The 6552-nt window shown below is 33.6% G+C and overlaps 1 long non-coding RNA gene across 1 annotated transcript; it reads left to right on the top strand.

Annotated features, from left to right (window-relative positions):
- Positions 1-552: 552 nt before the first annotated feature.
- Positions 553-3628, top strand: LOC103097723 (uncharacterized). Its single transcript, XR_468753.3, has 3 exons — positions 553-697; positions 1699-1821; positions 3360-3628. It is a non-coding gene; the product is annotated as an uncharacterized LOC103097723 (long non-coding RNA).
- Positions 3629-6552: the final 2924 nt, after the last annotated feature.

Genomic DNA, 6552 nt, shown 5'->3' on the forward strand with positions numbered 1-6552 from the left:
TTCTTGTTATATACCTTTGAAGTAAAGAGAATCTGGAACCATGTGTCTTCCATCTCAGAGCTGGACTCCAGAAGACCAGGATCTCTTCTCCCCAAGCTCTTGCCAATTCCACCCCCCTCTCAGGTGAGGAACATTGAGTAATCATATTCCACCAATGAAGAGAGTTTTATGCTGAAGTTTACAAAGTTGTTTCTTTGAAATAATCCCTGTGGTTAAAGGAATGGCAGTAGTTTTTTGGTCTTGATAAGTAATTATAAGAACATAGGTTTAAAGGACTTTAGAAGTCATCCAGACCAACATCATTTTAATTAGAGGCCCAGAGAAATAGAAATGTCTCACATCACACAAGTAGTAAGTGATAGAGTCAGGATTTGAACCCGAGTCTTCTGATTCTAAATTCAAGGGTCCTTATGGTGAATCATACTTCTTGTCTGGCAAGTTTGTTGAGTTCTGCAGGTATCCATGGATATTAGAATATTTAAATTTTCTCTGTATTCTAGATTGTGATTATGAGGTTTTTATAACAATCTCATTCTTTTGAATAAGGGAGCAATGACTTAAACCTCTTCTTCCTCTTTTCCAAACAGAGTGAAGTTGTTATGTTTAATTATTCATTTTATTTCTTATCTATTTCTCTTCTCCATCTTAATTAATCATATTGTATGCATATTATTTCAATCATGAGAACATATTTCTGGTAGGTCAGTAGGACTTTAAGAACTTAGGGGGGTAGGGCCACAGGTCTAAAACAAATAGTTGTCAAAGGGATTCTCCTAAATCCCAGCTAATAATAATGAATATCTTGGTTTGTTTTGTGTACCTAAGGTCATGATTGATACCTCATATAGCTATGATCTAATTGAAGTGGTCATTCCCTGCAAAAAAAAAATCACAATCTTTTTATAGCTTCTTATCCAGAGCAATACTTGGTTACAATCTCCTCAAATTCTTTGTCACTGGTTTCACCCAAAATGTCAGTGGCTTTTCTCAAGATCCCTTGATGTTGGATAAAAGCCAATGGAACACACAGGCTATCAATTTCTTACCTTTCATGCCTATATCTCTGGTCCACAACTTTTTCTGGTCAGATCACTTATTTCACATTTCTCCTACCAAAAATAAGGCTCGGACAAAAGCAACTTTACCTAGGTCACATAAGTTCTCTAATTACAAATCCATCATTTTTCACTACATGAAGGTAACACACAAATATAAGCAAAATGTATATTTATATATAGCTATGATGTCATATCTACATATAGAGATATACTCCTAGATATATGAATTAAAATTTTTGACATCAGTGAGAACACTTGAAATAAATGGAAACACATTAAAGCATTCCTAAAATAAGACTGAGAATAATTCCCCTCCAAAGATGTTGCCATCTGACATCAAGTGACAACAGGTACAAAAAAATAACCTTTTCTCTAAATCTGAGCTCAGTCACGCACCAAAAATTTTGTAGCAATTCCACCTGGAATTCCTTTCCCTTTTTCACTTGGCCATCCAGAATGTATCACAAAAGACTGCTTCAGATGGATGATTTCTTGCCATTTGGTTGGGATAGATTCAAGACTGAAAATAAGACTGAAGGATAAGTGAAGATCATTAGTGTATTATTAAGGGGGAATGTTGTTTAATTGAATGGAGAACAGGTGAGAGATATGTAAATTGCTTTGTTTCTATGATTTTCAGAGCAACCAGTTTCAGAGTTTGTGGAGATAGATTAATAGAACAAGTGCTTCCTCTTGGATAATGAAAAGCTACCAAGTGAATACTTTAAAGAAAATGTCATGCAGCTGATCAGAGCATTATCATGTAAGATATTGCAACTTCTCAAGTAAAACTTGGTTTCTATCTATTTATTCTATTAAATTAGAATTCTTCTTTTAAAAGATTTGATTTTGGCAGTCATGATATTGTTGCCTTGTACTAAGCACCTTTTTCAGGATTCCTCTATTCCTTATCAGGATCTCCTATCTAGATACTTGTTCCCCCATTGATCCTATCTTTCTGGGGAACACTACTTTCATACCTTCTTTGTGTTCAGTATTTTCCTTAATCACTATCTCCAATAAATAATTTTACAAGAACATCCACTATGATGCAACAAGCTATAAAGTCTTGCCATAGGACCATTGGAGAGTTGCTAAGAGCAAACATTTTGGCTGAATTCCATCCATTTTTTGTACTCTATATTAAAGTTTTGATAAAAATCTTTCTAAGATCCTCTCTAAATCAGTTCAAGAATCTTTCTCTTCTGTTGTAAAAAAGAGAACATTTAGTTTCTTCAATGTAATTTTGTTTCCTTCTGAGAATAAAACAAGTTCTGTTCTATCATCCAATTGATATTCATTCTCTAGTCTTTTAAAAAAACTCCCTATTTAAAACTATTTGATTACAAGAAATCATTTATCCATTCATTTAACAAACATTTGTTTAATATGCCAGAAACTGTGCTAGGATATTTGAGAGTTTTGAAGATAGATGAGTAAGAACTAGTTTAAAGTTTAATGTGGCATATGAATTATGCATAGAAATCAATTCAACATTTATTAAACAACTATCATGTAGGATGAGTGGGCTATATATTCCATAACAACTACAGAACAATGATGAAATGTAAAGCCTAAATAGAGAATAAGTTATGTATCAAAGGATGTTATCAAAGGAATATGGAATTACAAAGGAAGATAGGATGGCCAAGTGGCAAGAGAAAAGTTTATCAAATGGATGGCCCATGAACTCCATTAGTATTCTCATGATGTAAGAGGAAGCGAAAATGGATGAGCGGACCCTATGGTGAATTTATGGGGGTAGATGGACAAGAGTCACCAAGAATGAGCAGAGAGGGATGGTATGTCATTTGTATCATTGGATGAAGGGGTAATTCAATTTAAAAAATGACATCTTCCATGCTATATTTAAAGTATTCTTTTCAACATCTTAGTGGACAATAATATTCCATTACATTTATGCACAATAATTGGTTTATCCATTCCCCAATTGATGCTCATTCCCTAAATTTCCACCGAACCTTTTTATCTCATAGACCAAATGCTCCCTACAGTTAGTGTTAACTGGTGTTCAACCTTTAGCTTTAAGTCCACTGAGAGTGTGTTTAAAATGTAATGACTTAAGACAAAAAAGGACAAAAGTCCTTCAACTGATATGGTACAAACATGAAGTATTTGAGACTGAAATATCATTATATGTTCCCTTTTCTTGGTTATTTTGTTATTTTAAACATTATTTAACATCATTTTAACATATTTATATATATTTAACATTTTGTATATTTGTTTATATATAATATATATTTACAGGTTTAACATTATTATTCTTATGTACCCAAGATGGCACCCTTCTACCTGTCATGGACAACTATAACAGTTCCAGGGCTAGGACCCAAACCTGCTAAGACTTTTTAAATGTGAAGAAAGCATCTCTTCCCTTCCCACTTCTTTTGGTATGTAAATCCTTGGGCTTTGCAAAGAGAAACCGAGTATTCGGTATATTATCTGCTTATGAAAAATGTGAACTATAACCTGAACTACTAACATAAAGAAACTTGGCAATTTTTAAAAAATTTACATAGCCACAAGTAATATTAATTGACATTTATATAAAGTGCTCAAATTTGTGAGGCCTTTTGTGTATATTGTTAATTAATCAGTTAACACGTATATTAAGCTTTTTATGAATATCCTCATAACAACCCTGAAAGGTAGATCCTATTATTATCCCCATTTTACAGCTGAAGAAACTGGGAGTCAAATAAGTTGAATTACTTCCTTAAGGTATAGATCTTGTATTTACCTAGTCATTTGCTTTTGATTTCCCTTACTAAACTTTTTGCTTTTTGAAAGTAGGGACTGTATTTTTTGTCTGTCTGGAACTTAATAAATGTTTTTTGTTTGACTGGTTGACCACCCAAGATATTATCTGTAGTTTATTAGATAATTTAGGCTAAGTTGTTGAACTCTTAGAGATAATACATTTCAAAGAATTTAATTTAAACATTTTAACTGTAAGAAATTCACTGTAGAAATAATAAAGTTCACATTTTATTTTTACTAGCAAATCTTTTGTTTGATAAATATAGGGCTGAGGGAATGTATAATTTGGCAATCCTATAGTTGGCAGATTATTCCATATTTACACAAAACCAATTCTCTTGGTCATTATCTCCCTATAAAATCAGTAACACCTTTAGTGAGTCAGTTCATGATTGGGAGTTGTAAGAGGAGACAGAGGAGGTGAAACAAATGGAAACTGAGTGGCTACAGCCCAACTGATTAATTTAGAGTACTTCTCTCTCTAGGAGTGTATACTTTATAAGGACTGTCGAAGAAAAGAATTTAGATGAACAGACACTGAAGGAGAAGTGTGCAAATAGTTTCCTGGGTGCAAAGCACTTTTTTTTTTTTTGATAAAACATTTCAGTTGGGTATCATTGGAATTAGTGTGAAGGCAGAAGAACTTAAGAACAGTCATGTAGACCAGCTTCTCACTTGCCTTGGCACGAGGGCAGGCAACATTATATTAGAAGATGTCTTTAAAAATGGTACTTTGTGAAGAGATAACACATTTTAATTAAGAACCTGTAACTCAAAACCGGAAATTAATATTATGCCCATGAATGACTCAATTATTCAAATAGATCAATCATCTTGGTGGTGGAGGAATCCTTTGTGCCAATGTCTCTTGCTACCATAGAAGTTCATGGCAGAGAATACACCCAATATTTTGGGAGGCTTTCCTCACTTTTTCTCATCTCTTGACATGGTCATTGAAAAATGTGAATTGTCATTGAAACTGTCTATTTTTTGTTATCACATGACTGCCTAGCTTCTTCTTTTTTACTTTTTACTCATGAATGATATTAGCTAATAATAATTTCTAACATGAATATAATGCTTAGTCTGTGCCAGGTACTGTGCTTAGTACTTTACAATTTTTATTTCATTTGATTCTCACAGAAAGAAAGAAATACTATTATTATACTCATTTTATAGATGAGGAAAATGAGGCAAATAGATGTTAAGTGACTTACCCAAGAGTCACACACATATGTCTGAGGCAAGATTTGAACTCAAGTCTTTCTGAATCCAGGTCCAGAACTCTGTCTATGGCTATCTGGCTGTCCCATGAATGAGTGATGCTAAAATACTTTAAGAATATGGGATTCCATCAGAATAAGCAACTTTCACTGGTGTATATTATGATTCCTCCTTGACTTAGTAATTTCTTTGTCTTGTGGGTAGGCAAAAAATCATGACTCTCAAGCCATTCTTCAGATGATGACACTCTCTAACATTAACTAGCTAGTCCTAGGACAACAGAGAACAGTTTGTTAGCATCTCTATACTCATGTCTTTCCACTTTGGGTAGAATTTTCCAAAACGTGCATTGTGTTGGCTCAGAATTTGACAACTCAGGGTGATCTCTATACCATGATGAAGCATTGGGGCAGAATACCTAAACATAAGCTTAGGTACTTATTTTAAAAAAATCATTTACTTTCCAAGAAGAAGGCTTTAATAATTTAGAAATCAATATAATTTAACCTCTTTAGGGGCAGGGCCTCTTTACTTCCATATTTGTATTTCCCATAGTGTCTGGCACATTGTAGGTACTTAATAAATACTTGTTGATTATTATTAATATTATTATCGAAGACTTATTGCATTGGTAATCAAAAAGATACTTCTACAGAGTCTGTGGCATCTGTGTCTAACCTGGCATTGACTTAATTACAAAAGCAAAACCCCCTACCAAGTGAGCATTAATAAATTATTTTCCATTGGGTGAGTGGGGCTTTGCAAATCTTTGTAATGTCTTTATCAACTAACATCCTAGCTTCATTGGATGGTTTTATTATCAGATAGCTTGGGCAGTTAAGTAGTAATCTCTCTAATACTAATTAGGGCCAGATAGGAGGCACAGTGGCCAAGCCTCCAGTCAGGAAGACTCATCTTCCTGAGTTCAAATCCAGTCTTAAACACTTCTTAGCTGTTTGACCCTGAGTAAGTCCCTTAATTCTGCCTCAGTTTCCTCATCTGTAAAATGAGTTGGGGAAGGAAATGGCAAACCACTCCAGTATCTTTGCCAAGAAAACCCCAATGGGGTCATGAAGAGTTGAGTCGGACATGACTGAAACAAATGAAACAATGATATTAATCAATTTTGAGCATATGATCACATTCATCAAAAGATTAAAATGATATATGTGCAAGAAACCATGAAGGTTTTATCTAAATGAACAGTGTTATAATCATGTATAAAATGATCTTTTATAATTAATTTTAATTAACAAAAATATTATTTTGAAATACAAATAATCTGAATTACCCCTAATGACTGAATACCAAATTTTTGAACATTTTCTAATCTTCCAACATACTACACCCTTATGTATACTCTTCTGTACACTCATACTGGCATAATTGCTGTTTCTAATACATGATGTTCCATTTTCCATCTCCATGACTTTCCACTGGCTGGTCCTCATACTTGAATATTCAACCTATTTATCTTCAACTCTGA

This window comes from Monodelphis domestica, chromosome 6 (genome assembly GCF_027887165.1).
Source record: "Monodelphis domestica isolate mMonDom1 chromosome 6, mMonDom1.pri, whole genome shotgun sequence".
NCBI lineage: Eukaryota > Metazoa > Chordata > Mammalia > Didelphimorphia > Didelphidae > Monodelphis > Monodelphis domestica.